This window comes from Nilaparvata lugens, chromosome 9 (assembly GCF_014356525.2).
Source record: "Nilaparvata lugens isolate BPH chromosome 9, ASM1435652v1, whole genome shotgun sequence".
NCBI classification, from domain to species: Eukaryota; Metazoa; Arthropoda; class Insecta; order Hemiptera; family Delphacidae; genus Nilaparvata; species Nilaparvata lugens.
In genome coordinates, this window is record NC_052512.1 from 40,037,206 (window position 1) to 40,061,270 (window position 24,065).

Consider the following 24,065-nt stretch of genomic DNA (forward strand, 5'->3'; position numbering starts at 1 on the left):
AACTTTCCTTGCCGTTATGAAAATTGATCACTGATGCTAGTGTTCCCGCGCATCTCAAGTCCACTATTCAAATATTTGAGCCAGCTGGTGACAGGGCTGGAGACACACATGAGGTCTGCTATCTCTTCATAGTGGATGATTTAATAAAATCAACAATAATTTGCAATTGAATAATCACATTTTCTCGAATTTAAAGCTTATTTTCAATTTTAGGTGAAAATGTTACTGAACATTGATTGTAGAGATTTTCATGCTCAATCTACTCCACTTGATTTTCTTTGTTTCAATTGTATCTGAAGCCTGATAATTGGGAATCTATCTGCATTGATGGGGCGGAGCTCCTGAAATTTTTACAGATATGGGACTAGTGGCAGTTGATAGAGCTTATCGATGACTTTTTTAGGTGTGAATTTGATCAAAATCGTTGGAGCCGTTTCCGAGAAAATCACGAAAAACCCTGTTTTTGACAACATTTTCGCCATTTTAGCCGCCATCTTGAATTGCATTTGATCGAAATTGTTCGTGACGGATCCTTATAGTGAAAGGACCTTAAGTTCCAAATTTCAAGACATTCCGTTAATTGGGAGATGAGATATCGTGTACACAGACGCACATACACTCATATACACACACACACACACACACACACACACACACACACACACACACACACACACACACACACACACACATATACAGACCAATACCCAAAAACCAGTTTTTTGGACTCAGGGGACCTTGAAACGTATAGAAATTTAGAAATTGGGGTACCTTAATTTTTTTCGGAAAGCAATACTTTCCTTACCTATGGTTATAGGGCAAGGAAAGTAATATCTATATAACATTCAGCAAAGGTTGAAAACGACTTGAATCTTTTTCAAGATTCCTAGTTATTGTAATATTGTTCAATCATTTAAACATTATTATACTCATGACTTGAGTAGACATTTGTAATTGGATTCTCATCAAAATCATGTTAAGTAGATGTTTGTGCTTGTTCCCACAATATCTATTTCTCATAGTGAATTATATGTTGTACTAGCTCGCTTCGCTCGCCATATCCGTCTAGCCACGTTCATACAACATATAATTCACTATGAGAAATAGATATTGTGGGAATGAACGTGGCATTTGAGATTGTACATTTCCGAAATTTAAGGTTACATATTAATGAGCTTATCAAGTTCATTGAATGATTTGAAAAATTTTCGAAGCTAAGAGAAGTGTTTCACTATCATAATTATAATTTGTAGAATTTTCAACAGCTACAAGTTTTCATGTTGCATAAATCTATATTATTTCAGAGGATGTTGAAAAACATGGAAGATTTAGAATCTAATCCATTCATTTCCAATGTTTTTCTATCATAAAAAAGTAAAGTTGAATATCATCATCATTCATAGAATATTGAGGTTATGAAATGCAGAACTTTCTGCTATTGTAGAGAAATTTCTTCTCTTTAACTCTCATAAATTACTTTTTTGAATCAAAGAGAACGACTAGCATTCAAATTTCCACAATAAAAGAATTTATTCACTCAATGTGACAACAGATCTTCCGGCAGGTCTGCAATCTTCCTGGTTGAAGATTCCTGTGAATTTTGAACATTACCTGTAATTAGCAGTTTTTCTTTCTCAAACCCATTAAATTGAATCTGAGCGAAACTTTAAACACTTTTTTCCTTGATAACGGTTTCGGATATCTGAAAAAAATTGAATTATTATTGGATAATAATTATTGTGAATTGGGCATCAACAATATCGACCCACCAAACACACATCTACAAGAAATACAAGAATCAAGAATCTTACTGGCCATAAAACAACATTACAAAAATGTAAGCAATAGGCTTCGTCAATAATAAGTAAGATATCACAAGTTGGACTATAAAAACGAACAAATTTACAAATGCACATTGAAATATTGTGGTAAAATATCACAAGTTAGAATATAGAAACGAGAAAATTCACACATATATATATATATATTGAAATATTCCAGGTACTCATTAACAGAATAGAAAGCTTCAGACTCGAGCCATTTATCAGCAGCAATACAAAACGTTTTCAATGGTAACTGCTCAACATTATCTGGTAGTAAATTTAACATGCGAATTTGTAGGTAGCTACTTTCGACTTTTTAGAGTTTTAGTCAATCTAACTGTAGGTCTAGTTATATCATCCCTATTTCTAGTGTAATGTGAATGTATAAAAATATTTTTATATAAAATTAGACAGATTTTTCTTTACAGAGATTAAATTATAATATATATATATACAGACAAGGCAAGGTCATAATTTTGTGTTCAAAACCAACCCCAAATACCTCATCAAACTCCACAAATAATTATTGTGCATGTAGTTAATAGTTGAAAAACGTGTTATTATTGAATTTTTATATTCCCACAAATAATCTGGAGAACGTCGTTCAAGACACGTGGTGATCAGTGACACGACACGTGGCCAAATAGAAACAGAACACGTAGCCAAATAGTGCCACGACACGTAAACAAATAGTAACATAACACGTATCCAAATAGAAACACTACACGTATCCAACTGCTCAAAGCATTTTGGTTTAAGACTTGGATGAGTTCACGACACTTGGCCATTTTGCCTTAGTCTTGACTTTGAGCTATACTGTTGGACATCGTTTCAGTAAGTTGCATTATTTCATTTTCATGATTATTTTCTTCTCCTCATCCTGCTTTATTCTACTCCATTATCATCATTTCTCTTAACTCAATCATTTTCATTCTTTTAACATCATTCATCTCCACCTTTTTCGTATCTTGAATTCAAGTTTACACTAGAGTTTTCAACAAAATTGGTAATTTGTTCCCAATTCTTTTAAAAGCACGGCTACATTTAACTTGAAGGAAAATAGACAACTTTTTCGTAGATAACTATTTGTGAAGAACATTTTTTCATAATTCTGGTGTAAACGTGGCCTTAGAAATCATATTATCGTTGAGGATCCCTTTTAATTTATTTCAAATTCTGGTCTAAATTGATTTAAATTGGATTCCAGTTACCTATTTTCAGATCATACCATATATATGCTTCAAAACTGATTTGAAGCATTCAACTTCAACTCTTGATGTTACCTTACCTTTAAATTTCTCACGATGCTTTTAACTGCCTTTTCCTCTTAATTTGTTTTTTAAAGCTCAACTAAAGTGTGATGACATTACTCTTTTTTGTACTTGTCGATTTCATGTTTTACTAATCGTTTCTGAGTAGCTAACATCGAGATAAATACTACTAATACTATGTAGTATATATCGATGGTAGCTAAAGTGGTTGAGTCTAGTACTCCAATGGGCTTCAATGATATATTATGTAGTGAATATTTCGATCTGTGAAAATATGATTGAGGTCAAATTTCCTATCGACACGGCATCCCCTTGAAGCAGAGCGACGTCTCTCTTCTCTTCATCTCCTCACTCTTTTATTCCATCTCCATCTTTTCTATGATTTGTTCATATTATTATTCATTTGTATTTCAGCTTTGTAGATTATTGTAGTTGATCTTTTAGCAACTCATACCTACGCACAAAAATTCCCTTGCGGGTATCATGTTTTTTCATCCAATATACTGTTTAATAATAGGGCCTACTATTATTAATAATAGACTACTGTTTTAATATTCTACCTAGAGTGATCATTAAGTCACGCACATCAAAATAACATCGGCTGTGAAAAGTGTGTGTGGCTATCATAAGATAATAACATAAGTTATGTATATAGAGAACATACCGTAAGTGGTGATTTAATGTGTACAACAGTGCTCTAGTATTGTTTTGTGACACGATAATACTATCACCTATTTATTTATTTGTTCATACAATTACAAATCATATGAATATGATCCGGAAAGAACAGGCTCAGCCCAAATCTATTCTGTTCTCAAATTTTGATGAATAATAACATGTCCGAAAAAAATAGGTTATGTTCCTATGTTATATTATTATATTCTATTATATTACAAAGGTTACCACCGTATGTTCTAAAATGTGTTATCAATTTTTTCTAAATTTTTAGAACCAAGTTTGTGTAGGATTTGCCCACACACTGTAGTGGGGAGAGCGAACAACCGTTGTTACTTCAGTGTCTTTCGTGGTCTAGAGATGAGCGTTTTAGAGTTTGCAGCTGCTGTAGAAAGAAAATATATTGAATATATATAGATAGAATGTATCACCCTGGTGAACGAACCGAACAAAGTTTTCAATCTAGATTGAAGACCAAGTTTTTCACGAATTTAGTTCGCGGTTCGCCAACTTTCAACATACACTGGGGAACAAGTTCGCCGATCCAAGTTCCCAAGTGTATGGGACCCTTCTGAAAATTGAAAATCGTTCAAAAACTTTCAACTTTCCATCATGTTTGTTCAGCTAATCCTTTGAAATTGTCAATAATGTGATACAAGGTCTTAATGCTGGATTACTCGGCCAATATACTGAATTGCCCCCATCATTCATGTTTGAAATGATCAATCAATTATACAGTGTCCGAAAATCAAAGTGCCAGAGTTCGGGAATAGGTTCTATGGGTCAAAACAAAGAGAAAATGTGGAATAATTTTTTATTCCTGAAACGTTTCGTTTACGAGATATTCGCCATTTTGTTTCTTTTTTACAAAATGATTTTTGTCTTCAAAGTTTTCCAACCGATCGGTATAAAAATCTGTAGCTATGTTCAAATAAGAGAGATGAACTGTAGTAAGAATATTCAACTTTGTCCAACTCGATACTTCAAAATGGCGGCCATTTAACATTTTTAATCCAAAATTGCGAGAGAACGGTGATAGAGAAATTCACCAATAACAAGTTTTTTCAGGAAATTTATGTACAAACAGTCAACATCAAAGAACTGAAGATTATAACACAAGTTAGCAAAACTTCAAATTCCAGTCACCCCGAATAAATACACACACTACATAGTAGAATGAATTCCTTCAACTCTCCGATAAATAGAGTTTTCTAAACTCCAGTTGAGGTATCAATTAATTTACTGGAAAAAAGCTTTGTCACTTCCACATTTATTGAAATTTTATACAGTATGAAAGAGTTTCAACGTACCAATTAATTACTCGATCTTATTCACTACCACGAAGCCATAGTGCATTCTGGTGACGTCACCACAGGTAGGTCTCCTACAACAATAAAAACACTAGCTGATATAGATCAGCTGAAATCAACAAATTTTTATTGGTGTAGGAGCCCTACCTGTGCTGACGTTAGAATTGGCTAACTCGGAACTCGCTGACTCCATGTTCAACTGCCATATATTTATAATCAATTTGGCTATTCTTGTTGGCAACTTCCGTTGACAACTGTTGTCGGCAACTTTTGTCGGCAACTCCAATTGGCAACTTTCGTTGACAACTCTCGTCGGCAACTTTTGTCGGCAACTTTTGTTGGCAACTTTTGTCGGCAGCTTTTGTTGACAACTATTGTTGGCACTTCCGTTGCCAACTTTTGTCGGTAGCTTTTGTTGACAACTATTGTTGGCAACTTCCGTTGGTAACTTTTGTAGGCAACTTTCGTTGACAACTATTGTTGGCAACTTTTGGATACAATATTGCAAGGGATAATACTGCAATAATGAAATATAATTGATTATTTTTAACAAGTATCACCCATCTAATAGAACATCAGGTATACCGTTATGTGCTTTCCTCGATAGAAAACAGTGTGAAGGCTATTCTCCTAATAAAATTCTCCACATTATATAATAATTGTACTATAAATATTCTCATCTATAAATCGGCCACACTATTCTCCTATCTCCCATCACCGTCATTATAACGTGGACCTCGCTATACACTATACTCCGTACAAAATTACTTTGGACTTGGGAGGGATATGCGTAGCAGAAAAGGCATACAGAGGTAGGCGAAGTTACCGTTCTGAACCGGCTAGCATTCTCTAATTTCTAGTGAGTATTCACGTTAAACTCACGGAGATTTCTCTCTGGAAGCATTCAGTCGACTGACTCTAATCGAAAAATTGGCAACTGCGCTTCCCTTCCACCTATGACTCTATCCATCACTGTAATATGGCTGATCTCCCTCCATTTCTCTGCGCCGTGTATTCCTCAAAGTCAGAAGTGTGGCGTATATTCAGTATTTTATCCTCTTTGGTAGGCTACGTGTCATTATAACGTAGACCTCATTTTACACAGTACAGTATTTCTTCCTCTTTGTTAGGAGGAGTAAAATATGTGAGATATTTCTTACAAAATATCTTTTGTAAGATATTGATTTCACAAAAAACATCAATCGATAATATTAAAAATATTATTTGTTGAGAGTATCATTTTAAATTATTTTTCAATCGATTAGATTAATTTGGTGTGATTATTCCATTCCGTCCCTCCATTTAACGGAGTTTTAAAATAGGAATAAAAGTAATAAAACAGCTTTCCTCATCCGTTTCCAGTGTAGAGCTAATGAGGAACATCATGCTCCCTGTTTTTGCTCAGCAATTCTCATTAAAAGGGGACAGAAAAGTCGTAAATAATTGGATAGAAATAATTTTTCCGGATTTGTGGAACGTTTTTCTGGCCTAGAGGATCTCTTCTCCTGTTATAAGCTGCTTGGAGACCAATTAATTTTCACCTTAGTGGTGAGAACAGACTGTCAACAGTTTTGCCTCTCAACTGAATAGGCTACCATAATATTATGCCCAGTCAACGTAGTTAAGCAATCTCCTACAACAGGAATCATTCTCCTATCACCTATCACCTATTATCTATATTATCTATTTTATATAGTTATTATAAATTGGTTTTTCATATCATATACAGTTCAATAATTATTTGCTTAGTCTATATTATGTAAATTCATCTATAATTTTTCGGTATTGTAAGCTATTATATATAATTGTATAAGCCAGTATATATTGTAATCTACATATATAGAGTACCCAATCAATCAATCAATCACCTAGAAACTCATTGAATTGAATTAGAAACGTGGTGTGAACCAATCAAGTTCTCTCTTTTGAAAGGTTGAAGTGTGAATCTCATGAATCCTTCATTGTGATAAGAATGGTAAATCAACCATCTCTAGTTTGAGTGCATTCATTTTTTCCAAATTTCAATTGTGCTAGAAACAGCTGATCAAATAACTCTTCATCACTTGTGTCATAGTAATATTATCGTGTCGTATGATAATAGTGTATTCAATGGTAATGTATCATAAATTTGCAGGGCACCTGGGCTTCGCCACTGGAATATAGATTATTTTTGAGTGATATTCATAATCCGCAATTGGACGCACTGTTTCTCAATATAATATCTTTAAGATATAATATCTTATTATATTATAAGCGTGTAAGCAAAAAATGAAAAAATACAACTTTTAAGTCACCCTTATCAAAAATATGGGCCTCCAAATATTAAATCAACTGGCGCTTTTGACAATCAGAGCTTCAAACAAGCTTTACACACTAATCAACGCACACGCCCCAACCAACGATGAAAATTCAAAATTAGCCTCCAGACAAGAAACCGAAGATTACTGGAGCGAACTCGACCAAACTATTGATGGCATTCCTAAAAAGCACACAAAAATTTTACTTTGTGATTTTAATGCTCAGTTAGGTAGAGAAAAGAAATTTAGAGATATAATTGGAAAATGGCCAGCACAAAAGAAAACTTATAAGAATGGCGAAAGACTTGTAGAAATTTGCAGAAACCATGAATTCATATCCAAATCCACATATTTCATGCGAAAACCAGCAAAACTTAAAACATGGAAACATCCAAATTGGAAACAGGGCGAGTGGCAACTTGACCATGTTTGTGCAGAAAAATTTAAACATAAAGAAATTCAGAATGTAAAGGTTTTACGAGGTATAGACACAGGGTCTGATCATTACATAGTTAAAATCAAAATTAAGTTTACTCCAAATAAAACAATCAGGAACAAACAAAGAATAGCAAGAAAGTATGATCCATTCAAATTGATAGGTAACTCTACATATGTAGAAATGACCAATAATTTGAAATCCGATAATTTGAAAGAGCTTACAAAAAACAGCACCACCAAATCCACGGAAGAAACATCTTTGGTGGAATTGAGAATGTGACAAAGCATTTGAAAATTGTCACAAGTCTTGGCTTGAGCACCAAAGCAAGATAACAGATGAATTATACAAACAATACAAACATGTCATGGATATTCGCAAACAAGTCACAAAAATTTCCCGAAAAACCAAAAGACAGTTTGAAATGGAGAGAATAGATAAAATAGAAGAAAATAGTCAAAAAGCCAACAGCCGGGATTATTTCCTAAATTTCAAACAGTCAATCTCTAAATTCGAACCAAATACCCTTTTACTAAAAAATTCTGAGGGAAAACTTGCACACAGTGACAGGGAAAATGTAGAGATCCTCTTCAGATCTCTTCTGAACTGCGATGATCCGATCTCGACTCTTGAAATTGATACAAATACTCCAATAAAATCAATGCAATCGCAAATAGATCCACCTACACGGGAAGAACTCATCAGAGCAATGTCAGAACTGAAGAATTACAAAGCCAGTGGTGAAGACACATTGACTGCAGAGATTTGGAAGAATGCCTCAGCTCAGACAATAAACGAATTGCACCACCATTTAATCAAAATTTGGGAAACTGAAAGATTGGAAGAACACTGGACAACTGCGATTATTCACCCACTGCACAAAAAAGGCGACAGAAGCAATCCTGATAACTACAGGGGAATTTCGCTTCTAGATTGCACATATAAGATACTGTCGCGAATAATTTACACCAGAATTAAAGATCAGCTGGATCTAGAATTGGGAGAATACCAGGGGGGTTTCCGAAGTATTCATTTTCTCAATAAATCGAACAGTTTCCTTGATAAAAAAATATATATATTAAAATTTAGGGGTTTTTGGATTTGATTTTCTTGTTTTCTCCGATTAACTTCGAAGCAAGTAATTTTAAAGGAAAATGAGTTGAATAACTAATGTAGCCACATTCGTTACGAATCCATTGATATATATTGTTATGTATTTGCGGTCAGATTTGACGCTGCGGAAGGGGAAACAGTCGACGCGGCTGACTCACTTCACCATAGGAAACAGAACAGTACTGCTTTCTTCATTGCATCTCATTTACACTATGGCACTTGAAACAATCAATTGTGTCTATTGTTTTGACTAAATTTACACTTTTTAGTTCTCTAAATTCTGAATATTAAAATGTTTGAGATTCAACCAAGTTGATTACAGCAATTTATTCAGCTTTCATTGCCAGTTCAGGAAATCAATATTTCTCTAAGAGAATTAATTTATTATGATGCCACTATTACAATACGGTAATCATATTGCTGTCTATGTTTTTAATAAAAAGGGATAATTTACTCATCATTTTGTTGTTATATATGTGCTTAATAATGCATTCTATGACAGACAAAGATATTGTTTGCAACCGATAAAATGTTCATACTATTACATAATATAATAAATAAATATATATAGATATGTGTATGATTATAATGCTATGCTATAATTTATCAATTAATTATTCAAGTTATGAATGTCAAAAACTGAGATGAATCATAGATTACAATAATAAAATATTTTGAAAAATCATAGCGTGCAGTGTTTGCTGTTTTCCACAGTTAATATTATCCATCCAGGTTGATAATAGACCTACAGTTGAGGCAAATATATATGACGGCTGAGGCATCAAAAAATAATACATTGGCTTGTTGAGTTAAAAGTTCCTATGATTCTCTCTGTAAAGTAGCTCATCTTCCGTTCTTTCTAGATGAGTCTACATATCTAGACAGTCCAATATGAAAATTCAGTAGATTCTAAAGATGAATGCCATGCAATCATACAAATTAAGGAAGACTAAACATGCATAAGTGTGTTTGGACCCTCACAAAAGAAACAATCGTGAAGATTGAAGCTTTTGAGCTCTGGCTGTACAGAAGAATGCTGAAAATATCCTGGACGCAAAAAGTTACTAATCAAGAGGTTCTCAGGAGAATGAATAAAGAACCGGAGCTCCTGAATACCATTAAAAGTAGAAAACTCCAATACCTCGGCCACATTATGAGGAATAGCTCAAGATACAGACTTCTGCAAGAGATCCTTCAAGGAAAATTCAACGGAAAAAGGGGACCTGGCAGAAGGAGAATTTCATGGCTGGCAAATCTGAGGCTATGGTTTCACCAGTCATCTGCAGAGCTGTTCCGTAGCGCCGTCGACAAAATCAGGATAGCCATTATGATCGCCAACATCCGAAACGGAGCAGGCACGTGAAGAAGAAGAAACATGCATAAAAAGTAGGGAAATTATGAAAGTGTTTTACATTCATTTTGTTTTTATTTTGTAATAGTAAAATTTGTATTGCTTTTATTATGTATTTCTAAGATGATGTAATTTCATATTTATGCCAATAAAACATTCTACCATAGAATACAATATTCGATACAATACATTGATACAAAAATAATACTTTAAATACTAAATACAAAATACAATACAATACATTCTACCACATTATGCTGTATTCTGTGATTCTACCCTCGTAATCAAAAGTTGATCAAGTAGGATAGAAAATATCGTGAATATTCGTGGAAAATTCGTAAATAATCATGAACCAAGTTCAAAGTAGCCTTCCGTATAAGATGAATTGAAAGATGATTCATCATCTTCCATTATTTGTTAACACATAGATTCTTCACTTCCACTCGCATCGAGTCTTTCATCACACAAGGGCCTTTTAATGAGAACTTTATAAATGGAAGTAAAACATGAGCAGAATCATACTAGAATTACAAGGTTGGCAAAAGCTTTTCTTGATGTCGATTAATGTTGATTGATGTTGATTTTGATTCGGGCACTAGAAGAATAGATCAATTTCTATTTAAATGTTGAAGGATTAAAATTAAATGTATTGAACTTGATTTCTTATGACTTGACATTCACAGATTTAGTTGGGTGAAGTTATTTGAAAAATGTACCTTATTATCAATTTTATAGTTTTTATACCATTCTAGTTCATTGTGTTGGTTGGAGGGTTGAAGTGAGTTAGTTCAAGTGAATTCGAGTACAAGTATTTTGTGGTTATAATGGGCTCTTCTTTATTTTAGAGAAAATTGAAAATGCTGGTTTTACATTTTATAAGCTTTAAAGGTACGGTAATATGAATTTGATAAGTCCAGTATTAATCGATGTTTTAAAGAAGTATTAATCGATGTTTTAAAGAAGTATTAATCAATGTTTTAAAGAAGTATTAATCGATGTTTTAAAGAAGTATTAATCTATGTTGTTTTTCATTGTATCGCTTTGTATCAATGTTACATGCACTGTTTGCAATTAATCACTCTTCTCTCAAGAATTAGTTTCTTATGAATTTCATGATCTGAGAATTCAAATTCAAAGGCTATTTGGATGACGTTCAAATTCCATTGATTCTTTACAATAATTGTTACATTGGAGAGTCAAGCAATTTAATCCATTTGGAAGTAAAAGGGAATCACAGTGCAATTTGAACAGTGGATAGTCACTTTGGAATTCAGTTGCTCAATTCATTTCGGCTTAAAAATATCATTTTCAATTCGAGTTGATCAGAAATATGCATTGTATATAATTTTTATATTTCAGTTTGACTAATCTCTTATCACAGTCCCGCTTTCATTCATAAACTTGATAATCCTAAATAAGTTGATTAGGTACCTCAAGGATGTAGTTTATCTTACGTCGAACAATTTACAATACAAACAATTTTCATTATGTTACTATCTTGAAGATCATTGGAATTTCTACCTGTGATTGAGAAAAAGTCATTTTGAGAGCCTTGAAATTTGTACCTAGAAAAAGTTACATTATTACAAGAAATTTTGTTATTTTTAATATTTATTATAGATACTGTACATTCATTTTTGTGATTATAGACATTAACCACTTTATTCTAAATCACGATAAGGATAAATAGGGGAATTGTGAGATGGGGATAATCCATAGTTGAATATTTACATAGCATCAATTTGAATGCTCTGATAATAATGATTGTGAACGGAACTGCAATTTTCTGGCTTGATATTGCCTCTTCATGTTTAGTGAGGAAAGAAAGCTTCAGAATAATCTGTTCTCACTGTATGTGATAATATTGGTAATATTTGGTAACATTTGTTAATATTTAAACCGAATGAGCAAAACAAATTAATCTACTTTCAGCTTGAAAATTTTCAACTTATCAGGAGTAAAGTGTTATCATATTGTATCACAGGTAGACCTACCCTTCTATCTTCTTTGTTAACATGATCTGATGATATTCATTACATTATCACTGACTCGTATTGAGAAAGCACACTTCCAATTAATGTAATAAATTCTGTGGCAGACAAGGAAATCCTGACTTTTACCATCAGCGTGGTTTTAAATCAAGAAAACTATAATATTTTTTGTAGAATTGAAAAGTAAAAATATAGATTCAGCGCATGTCAAAACAATAGAGAAAATATTAATTGTTTCAAGCGCCATAGTGTAAAAATGAGATGCAACTTAGAAAGCAGTACTATTTCAAAGATAGTAGACAGAAGGTTGATCACTCATCTATAGTATTTTAGTTGAAATGCAATTGGAGTGGGGGAACTGCAGTCGTGACGTAGGCTGTAGTACAGAGTAGGCATTTTCTGACATGCAAGATTTCTGTTTCTGCTTTACAATAATTATCAAAACATTTGAATAATACAAGTATTTTGCCATATAAAAGCAAAAACCCCACCTCCTAACCTTCCCTTTCAAATCCTTAAGGTTTCTTCATCTTCTAGGTCGTGTTTATATTTTGTAGTTTGGCTATACATCAGCTTGTGAATTTCGGGGATGAGATATTTTGATTCTCGTAGAACATGTGCTCGATACCAGCATGTGTTCAGTGCATTTATATGAATGAAATTCTTCGGATTTATCGGGATCGGTTTATCGGATTATTGCAATGCATTGGTTTATCAAGATTTTTTATGGGTTAATCTGAAATTATAATAGTATTACGTTGTCTACTAACGCTTTTCCAGCTTATTAACTTTTTCGTGTCACGTTTTTAGATTCTTGAAAAACTTTCAACTTAACTTTATTCATACAAGTTGAATGAACTTGAAGTATTTAACAACATCATTATAATCAGTGATTCAATCGCTATAAGTATGGAGAATTTTTAAGTTCTAGGTCAATCTTGAGGGGATTAAACGACGATGTATTTGAAGATACAGTGAATAAACTGTATGCTCAGTGTGGTTACTCTATCACTTTTTTACTACACGTGACGTCACGCTGCCGTTTCCCCCACCACTTCGAATCTTTCACCTGTGAGTGATCAACCTTCTGTTTACTAACGTTGGTACTATTCTGTTTACTATGGTGAAGTGAGTCAGCCGCGTCGGCTGTTTCCCCTTCCACAGCGTCGAATTGAATCACAAATACATAACAATATACATTAATGGATTTGCAATGAAAGTGGCTACATTAATTATTCACCTCATTCTACTTTAAAATCACTTGCTTCGAAGTTAATCAGAGAAAGCAAAAAGATCAAATTGAAAAACCCCTAAATATTTACATATATATTATATTTTATTATACAGGGTGATTCACGAGGATATGCGGTAACTTTGAGAGCTCATTCTATATGTAAAAATAATGAAAAAAACTTATATAAACATAGGTCCGGAAATGTTTCGTTAGCGAGTTATACAGGGTTAAAGATTTCGCCTGGATTTCAGTTCCGATGAGTAAATGAAGACTCTCTGAAATTCTGGGAAGTTAAATTTAGGGGCAAATGCCATTGTTTCTTATGGTTTTTTACCTGAAAAATTGATTAGAACAGGTCCCAGAACTGTAAGATGAGTAGTTTTTGAGTAATCCAGTGTAAAATGCAAAAACATTGAATAAAAAAACACAATTTTTACATTTGGCCAGCAATCGCTTTGTTATTTTACCAATAAACTGATCAAATTTCAGAACAAAACTTGTAGAAAATTTAGTTCTAAACAAAACGGTATGATTAAAGTATACAGAAAGTGAACAGATAATCGATTAAAGGAAGTTTTATTGAAAACTGTAATGTAAAGTTATGCAATAAAATTACAGTAAATGCTCAAAAATGTTGCCATTAACTTCAATGCATCTTTCTGCTCGTTTAAGAATTGCTCTTGTTGCTTTTCGTAGTTCTACGGGGCTCTCCTTTAACTGCACAAAGGCTTCATTAATTCGATCAAGTAACGCCTCACGGGAATTTACTTTGACCTCGTATTACATACTTTGTATATTATATTATATTTTACATATATTATATATTTCTTGTTAAAAGGAATCTGTTTAATCGAGAAAATGAACATGACTAATATTGTAGTTCATAATGTAACAAATCGAAAGACATATGACAGATTATTTCCGATTACTGGTTACAGAGATAATTAATTTCCTGTTTGATGTTTACTATGACTAAGAGAGACAGCCGGGCCGTACCGCGTCTGCTGTTTTCCCTTCTATGGCATCAAATCGAATACAAATTGCATAACAATATACATCAATGGATCAGCAATGAAAGTGGCTACATTGATTTTATTTGGCTTATTTTTCTTCAAATATTACTTTCTTCGAAGTTAATCGAAGAAAACATAAAAATCAAATTGCAAACCCCCTAAATTTTTACACATATATTATTTTATCGAGAAAACTGTCCGTTTTATTGAAAAAATGAATGAACTAATATTGTAGTCCATGATGTAAGGATTCGAATGACATATGAAAGAACTCTTCCTGATCAATGGTTACAGATATAATTGATTTCCCGTGAGTTCCTGCTTTTTTCATCTCTAAGGGTGGGTAAGGGTGAAAGCTCCAAGGGGATTTCTTGGGACTTTTGTGAGAATGACCCTCTGGAAGGGTTCTATCTATGGAGAGAGATTTAGCTTTTATTTAATTATTGGATCGAAAAAACCTTTATTGCCTGGGCTAATTGTCCAAATCGGGTTTGTTCAAAACAGTTTATCATATTAACAAATCTTGTACAAATAGCTGGAGACACACGAGGTCTGTTATCTCTACATAGTGAATTATTTAATAAAATCAACAGTTGCAAACAGTTTGCAATTGAATAATCAAATTTTCTCGAATTTCGAGCTTATTATCAATTTTAGATGAAAACTATACAAGACATTTATATTGTAGAGATTTTCATGCTCAATTTTTTCACTTAAATTTTTTTGTTTAAATTGTATGTAAAGCCTGATAATAATTGGGAAACTAGAATCAAACTTTGCACACGCACACACACACACACACACACACACACACACACAACACACACACACACACAACACCACACACACACACACACACACACACACACACACACACACACACACACACACACACACACACACACACACACACACCACACACACACACACACCACACACACACACACACACACACACACACACCACACACACACACACACACACAACACACACACACACCACACACACACACACACACACACACACACACACACACACACACTTACACACCAATACCCAAAAACCACTTCTTGGACTCAGGGGCTCTTGAAACGTATAGAAATTTAGAAATTGGGGTACCTTAATTTTTTTCGGAAAGCAATTCCTTTCGTACCTATAGGGTAAGGAAAATAACAAACATAGCAATACCAATGTTCTGGGTTGGATCTACCTATTTTTCTAGGAGGGACAAGCGTTACTCTTGGCGCCCTCCTCACGATCGACCATCACTGACCGATTTACAAAAATGCAAGGGATTATTACTATTACTATAATATATTTTTCCTCCTCCTACTGTCTAGAGTACTTACTTTACTCCCAGAAAACTGATACTAAAGTGTAACTTTTTCGCTCTCGGTAGTAAAAAACTGAAAAACTCCCTTGGGAGTAAAAGTGACTCCATTTAAATAACATGGGGAGCATCTCTATTTTGAAACGTACATGTTAATAGGTTAGAAGGTCTAAGCTCAGATGAGAAAGCATAATAGAGGTGTCTGTCATTGAGTCAACTGAGTTCAATACCACAACCAGAAATTTGATTAACTCATGAAATAAATGTTTGTATGATAATTATTATATTCTTAATATTAGTAGACAATGAAAATTTATACAATTTTTAAAATATTTTATTCTATTCAAAATACCAGCCAACAAATATTTTTGATCTGCAATTCAAATCTGAACCGCGTGATCTGGAGTCAGCCATTTTTGGTAGCTGCTCAGCTGATATAATTGTTACAACTTTTGCCCATAGATAGCGCAATCGGCAGTGCCAATCAAACGACCGGTTTTTAGGTTTTAGATTTAGGTTATGTTGTTAGGAATCATTGTCACCAATACGTAAGTTATTAGAATGATTTTATTTGCAGTTTCTATAAAAAAATGTAGATGGAGGAGAAATGTTGTATACATCACAAGCGAAAAATACTTTTTCTCCCTCAGGAAAATTGCTGCCCTCGGCTTCGCCTCGGGCTTCAAACTTTCTCCCACAGGGAAAAGAAGTCGTACTTTTCACTCTAGATATACAAATAACTAATTACTATTACTATATGTGGTATACGAGGTTGAAAAAAACTGAGATTGAATTGTTGCTCAGTTGTTGCTCAATTGAAATTCAGTTATTGTTCAGCCTTTGAGTTGAACGGACGGTTTTCTGTAGGAGTGCTATCTAATCAGTGTTTTTCGATTCTACTACACAGTAAACAGCGAACTATGACTTGCTAGGTTATTTTTCTTGTGCGGCCGTGCGTTGTGATTTTTTGTTTTTCTATAACGGACTGGTTTTTTCCACCTATTTTAACTTATTGTTTTTGGACATTCCAAATAAATATTGAAATGGCGAGTACATGTATAACATGCAACCAGCAAATTGGGTGCACGTCAAAATCGAAAATTGCTTGTTCAACCTGCGGATCCATCCACCACGGAGACTGTGTCGGTCTCAAGGACGCCGAAGTTGAGATCCTCCAGAACAAGTTTTGGAACTGTAAGGCTTGTACTGACACCATGCGTCGGCTAAGAGCGAGTTCAGATTCGACGCCCGTCAAACAGACGCAACCCGCAACAACCAAACAGATAACAGTGTTTCAAAATCATTCGTCCACTGCTCCAGTAACCCTAGATCAAATGAACGAACTCTTAAAAAAAGTTAGTGAAGACTTGTACGAGAAATTAAGTACTGAGATTGCTGCATGTAAGACCCTCATGGAATCCACTAATCAAAAGTTGAACGATCAACAAAGGCAAATATCGGACTTGACCCTCGAAAACCAACATCTGAAAGCCAGATTACGCAAAACCGAACTGAACGAAGATGAACTGGAGCAATACGGTAGCAGAAATTCGGTGGAAATTTTTGGTGTGCCGGAGTTGGAAAATGAGAATGTTACTGATCTAATTATTGATATTGGGAAGGCGCTAAATGTTACATTGGAACCAACCTCAATAGTTGCGTGTCACCGTCTACCAAAAAGAAAGAATCAACCGACTTCTACAATTCATGTTCGTTTTGGGCGACGTGGGGACGCGGACGCATTACTTACAAACAGGCGTGCCACAAAAAATTCACTACAAATCGCATCAACATGCAGGGCAATACTCCAATCTACCTGAACCAATCACTAACTGCGAAAAGAAGGAAGCTGTATGCACGAGCCAAGTATCTTCTGGGAGATGAAGGAGCACGCCGGCTGTGGATAGATCGAGCCTGTAGAGTGAAATTGAGAAGCAAAGATGGATCCATATTGACAGTGTTGAGAGATGACTAGAACTTGGAAGAGGCTTTGAGGGCCAATGTGTCAGTAGATAGCAACTTCTAATTCCTTTAGGGAAAGGGAGGTTTACATTTTCACAGAATGCATTAAAATATTCTGGATCGTAATTTTATGATGATAAGATAGTAAAAATAATTGTAAAGACATTATCTCTTTTTTACGAATGAAGTGTTCTGTTATTTTTGTAACTTTTTTGGATTCAGAATGGTGTAAATAGAGTAATATAAACAAAAGACCATCTTTCAAATAATATAGGGAGTGCAACTACATCAAAATATTCCTCAAAATAGCAAATTGAAACAATTTATGCCCGTCCATGAAATAATATAGGGAGTAAAGCTCCTTCAAAATGTTTCTCTCAAAACAGTAGATTGAAGCAATAATTTACTTTTCAACTTATCAACAGTTTGAGATAATCTTGAATGCGGAAGATATCTAATGCGAAAGAATCGTTTTATTTTTCAGAGAAGTATTATTATTATCTCCTTGATGTGATAAAGACCGGTGTGAGAAGATTTCATTTTCAGGTTAGGATGGAAAAGCTTACATTTCTAAATGATAGTGATAAATAATTGAAGCGGTAACAATATATATATTAATTTTCTGTTGCTATTTTCGTTTACCTCTTTTTCCTCTAACGACTGTCTTGAGTGTGAATGTTGCTATATATTTGGATAATGTGCATTACATTATCAGCTTTTTATTGTTACAAAATCCAATATTATGCTAAAATAGCTTGTTCATCCTTTAAATTGCTATGAAGTCTTGTTGCTCTTAAGTCACTATATGACAATAGCACGGTCGCACAATGTCACTGTATTTTAAAGCTAAGCACTGTATTATTCTATTCTCTAATATTTCTAATTCTACATCAGTAGAATTTTCTACATTCTTTCACCTCAATTCAGTTCTTTTTTTCTCTCTCAGTTTTCGTTATTAAAATATATTAACTCCTATTTTTCCCAAACACATTTAAATAACTGTTCTAATCCGCAGATATTTATTCATTATTGAATAAAATCTCTTCCATCCTTATAGTTGATGCAGGAATAACTAAATATCAATAAAAGTAGAATTGAAAACATAAAATGGTATTGCTTGATGACTTTGGAGGGTTATTTGAGGATGGATGCTATGACACAATAGAGTATGATGATGTGTTGAATTTTAGCCATCATTGAAATTGAGCAATGCTTGTAAGACGTCTATTAACATCTTACATATGAATATACGTAGCATGAATAAAAATTTTGATGAATTCTCCACTGTCCTTCAAAACTGAAAAACCACATACCATTTAATAATTCTATCTGAAACATGGATTTCGGAAGATCACGAGTTTTCTTTCAGCCTGAACGGGTACTCAGTGATAAATTCACCTGTTAAATTTAATAAATGTGATGGAGTGTGTGTATTTATCAAAGATAATCTAAGTTCTGAAATTCTAAAAACTGATATTGCGTCCGCAAATTCTATTATCCTCGATATTCGTGTACCACATATGAAAGAAAACATCACACTTATAGCCATGTATAGACCTCCATCCTTATCAGCAGAACAATTTATTGAAGATATTGGCGTTTGCCTGAGGAGTTGAAAAATAGAAAAAACATAATTCTCACAGGTGACATAAACATTAATCTCGATCAAAACACAAAATAATATTGTGAATGAGTACTATGGTCTGTTGCATATAAATGGTTTAAAATCGTTTATAAATAAACCAACAAGAATACAGAATGACTCAATATCAACCCTTGATCACATATTCCATAAAGATGAAACATCCAATTATGAGGATGAAGTAGGTGTAATTCACAAGACTAGCATTACAGATCATTTTGCAACTGGTTTATTTTTGGGCACATCAGATCACAAACATGTCTCCACAAATTACAGAGAGTTCACTGAAAAAATAGATAATTCAAAACTAATTACAAACCTACAGACCGAATCTTGACAGAATGTATTGGATAGCAATAATATAGAAAACATAACACAAAAATTTATCGACAAATTGAATAACCACATCACTAATTCGAAAATAAAAATAAAATTGAATCGCAGTCAAAAATCCTTGAAAAACTGGATTAGTGCAGGCTTAGTGAACTGTATAAGAACTAGAGATAAAGTGTATAAACAATTGAAAAAACAACCTTTCAATCTTAACTTGAAATTTACATATACCAGATATAGAAACGTTTTGAGAAGCCTGATAAAGCAAGCCAAGCAGAATTATTTCAAAAACAAGATATCACAATGTAGAACAAACAGCAAAAATATTTGGAACTGTATAGATGAACTACTGGACAAAAAAAAGAAAGCCACTGATATAAACATCGATTCAAGTGCCTTGAATAAATATTTCGCAGAAGTTGGCAAATTGTATGCCAAAAGAATAGAAAACTGTGATATTGAAAATTGGCCTCACTTTCCAGATACAGTTGTCAATTCACCACATTCATTTTTATGGTTGCCGACAAATGAGTGTGAGGTAATAGAAACAATTTTTACGCTAAAAAATAATTCTTCCCCAGGTATTGATAATATTAGTAATATGTGTTTGAAAAATATATCCAATTACATTGCTAAACCATTGTCTTTCATAATAAATAAATGTTTTGAGCAGGGATACTTTCCAAAAGAGTTCAGAATTGCTAGAGTTGTCCCACTCCACAAGGGTGGAAATGTAGGTGATCCATCCAACTACAGACCAATAAGCCTGCTCAGTAGCCTTTCCAAGATAATGGAGAAGATAATGAAGACAAGATTTGTGGATTACCTGAGTAAATTTGATATTATTCATAAGAATCAATATGGCTTCCAAGCCGGAAAGAGTACCCAGGATGCCATATTGCACCTTGTAGGAATAGTGACTGATAATTTTGCTAAAAATAAGAAAACTTTAACTGTCCTACTCGACCTGGCAAAAGCCTTTGACACTATTCCACACGTGACACTGCTAAAAAAACTAGAGAATATAGGGATACGTGGCAAGGCATTGGATTTGTTCAAACATTATCTTAAAGACAGAACACAAATCATTTCAATAGGAAATAAGTCTGATCAAATAAACTTATCAGAATATGGCGTACCACAGGGAACTGTACTTTCTTCAGTGTTATTTCTTGTGTATTTGAACGATATACTTGAACTTAACACACAAGATAGAAAGATAATTTCATTCGCAGACGATACTATCATGACTTTCACAGGCTCTACATGGGAAGAAGTGAGAGATCTTGCATTAGAAGGGTTGAAGTCTATTAAGTCATGGTTAGATATGCACAAGCTTACTTTGAATCATAAAAAGAGTTCATTTATTGCTTTTTCCCCAAATGCTGGATCCAGACCAATAAATTTAAGTTTGAAAATTCATAATTTGTCATGTTGTTTGCCTGCGCTGGCCCCTTGCCGGTGCCCTGTACTTGAGGAGATGGATCATGCCAGGTATTTAGGTGTTATAATCGATTCCCATCTAAGGTGGAACTACCACATTGATGAAAAATGTAAAAAATTGAAGTATCTAATTTTCAGATTTTATAAGATTAATTTGTTAAATGACATAGATATAGCTAAATTGATCTATGTGGCATATGCACAGTCTGTCTTGCAGTATGGGATACTGGCCTGGGGGGGGGGGGAGCGGCCAGCTGTCATATGAACAAAATTTTCGTGGTGCAGAAACACATAATAAGAGCATCCCTGGGTAAACCTAGACGCTATCCAAGTAATGAACTTTTTAGAGAATTGGGAGTGCTTACTATTTGAAATTGTATTTTGAAAATTTTATTCAATATATAAATAAATGTAACTTGAGGCTCAACATGAGAGACACACCATACAACCTAAGAACAATGACCATAAATCAGGATAGGATGGATCTAAATGTATGCAGGCAACAATTCAAATACAAAATTGATAAAGTTATGCTCCTGATTCCAGCGAGGATCATAGAAATCAGCTGCAAAAAATATTATTCTAAAGAAATAGATCACTGGTTGAGGGAGAATGGTGATATACTGGAATCTTTTTGATGATCTTGAAAAATAGTTGTTCACCCCAAAACAGAAATAATCATACAAAAAAAACCATAATAATAATAAAAATAGTAATAAAAAATAACAAATCGAAATAGTAATAAATCTGATTAAATGGTAATAATAAATCATAAAAAACTAATAGTGATAATCAAAACAGGGAAAAATCACACAAAATAGAACATAAATAATAGAAATAAAAATCGCTGTATTGGGAGGAATTTTTCAATAGGTTTCTTTTGTTATTCATGTTCAGTAATGTGTCAATTATAAGAGTTTTTTAGTAATAATGTATTTTCTTTGTTTTTGTTTTTAGAATAGAATTATAATTATATTTCTTTTTAGTTGCACAACTCGCATCCGCACTCAGATTCTTTCTTTGCGGATGCTAATCTTTTCCATAAAATGTAATTTATATTTATGTTTGTAAACTGTATTTCAAATGAAAATTTGATTTTTGAATTAGAAGGTATTTTTAATGATAATATGGATTGTGTCATTGTTTATTTTCATTAACATACATAATCGAAAACAATGCTGGAAAAAAGCATCAACTTTAAAATTAACTTGTTGATTGTAAGAATATATGAATATTGCAATCAATACTGAGGATTAATTACGCATCTTAACAATAGTATTAATAATAAGTAGGTAGATAATCATCATGGAAAATTACAAAAATCTCTATAATCATTCACTTGAATGAAAAAGTACAGAAGTAAAATTGTCAAAGAATCTTGGGGTCCCATCTGACCGAATCCCAAAAGGTTGAAGAGTATACTTTCCCATATGGTCAAATCCCATCTAGCCAATGAGATTCGATCAATTGCGACAAACTACAACATTTTTCTATCAAATGGGATTTGACTGTTTAAAAATCGGTCAGATGGGAAAATCAAATCTTCAACCTTTTGTGACAGTTGAGATTTTCGGCCAAATGGGATTACTATTAAAACTTTTCGATCATTTGGGATTCGACCATTTGGGACAGTATAAGTTTGGTGGCATGCCAAATGACCGATTCCGATTTGGTCGAAATTATTATTTTGTCACAAAAGATAAAAAATTGGAGAATCCCAAATGGTAGAATCGAAACTCATACTTTCCCAAATGATCAAAAAGTTTTAATAGTAATCTCATTTGGCCGAAAATCTCAACTGTCGCAAAAGGTCAAAGATTTGATTTTCCCTTCTGACCAATTCTCAAACAGTCGAATCCCATTTGATAGAAAAATTTTGTAGTTTGTCGCAAATGGTCGAATCCTATTAGGTAGAAACGTTTTGTAGTTTATCACAAATAGTCGAATCTCAAAAGGTCGAAAAGTATACTTTCCCATATGGTCGAATCCCATCTAGCCGATGAGATCGATCATTTGCGACTAACAACTAAACTTTTCTACCAAATAGGAATCAACCATTTGGGAATCGGTCAGTTGGGAAAATCAAATCTTCGACCTTTTGTGACAGTTGAGATTTTCGACCAGATGGGATTACTATTGAAACTTTTCGATCAATTGGGATTTGACCATTTGGGAAAGTATAAGTTTCAATTCTACCATTTGAGATTCTAAAATTTTCGATCTTTTGCAACAAAATAATAATTCCGACCAAATGGGAATCGGTCATTCGACATGCCACCCAAAGAACTCAAGTGAAAATTACACTTTCATAAATTTCTCTTGCGATTATAAAATGATAAATTCTTCAAAGTACATTATCATTTGTGGGATCTGCTTCCTAGAACACCTTCATGTGATGCATGATCCAGGTAATGCAATAGCATTAAATATTTTTCAATTTTCAATTGAAGCTATGAAATTAATCAAGTTTTAGGATTAATTATTGAATGAATTAAATCGTGAGATATTATTCTTCATCAAGTCATACAATAAATACATCATTAAAATGATAAGGAGAGATAAATAATAAGGTAACCTTTTGCTATTCCTCTCCTAAACTCAAATATGGTCACAGACTAACTAAAACAGAAGTGTTATGCTGCAGTGAAATGATAAGTTAGTTGATAGAGCAGGAAATATTGTAGTTACAAGAGAAAAATGGATCCACAAGATCATTATTTGATTAAGTTTTTAAATAATTCTAATTTATCGGGCTTTCGTTGCTTCGCCATGCTCATACAGCGGAAGTTTACTGCGGCTATAAAAGTACTTGTTATTTTGTTCTGTTGGTTTTGCCAAAAT

General features: G+C 33.5%; 1 protein-coding gene across 4 annotated transcripts in view; it reads left to right on the forward strand.

The window, feature by feature from the left end:
• The window catches only part of LOC111059185, a 267,640-nt gene that overhangs the window by 10,898 nt on the left and 232,677 nt on the right, over positions 1-24,065 (forward strand). For 2 of the 4 annotated variants that reach the window (XM_039435861.1, XM_039435859.1), the window contains exon 1: positions 2,537-2,657. The exons of the other annotated variants lie outside the window; for them this stretch is intronic. The gene's annotated coding sequence lies outside the window, so the exon portion shown is untranslated. Of the gene's footprint in view, positions 1-2,536; positions 2,658-24,065 lie in introns of those variants that run through there. 4 annotated transcript variants of the gene reach the window in all.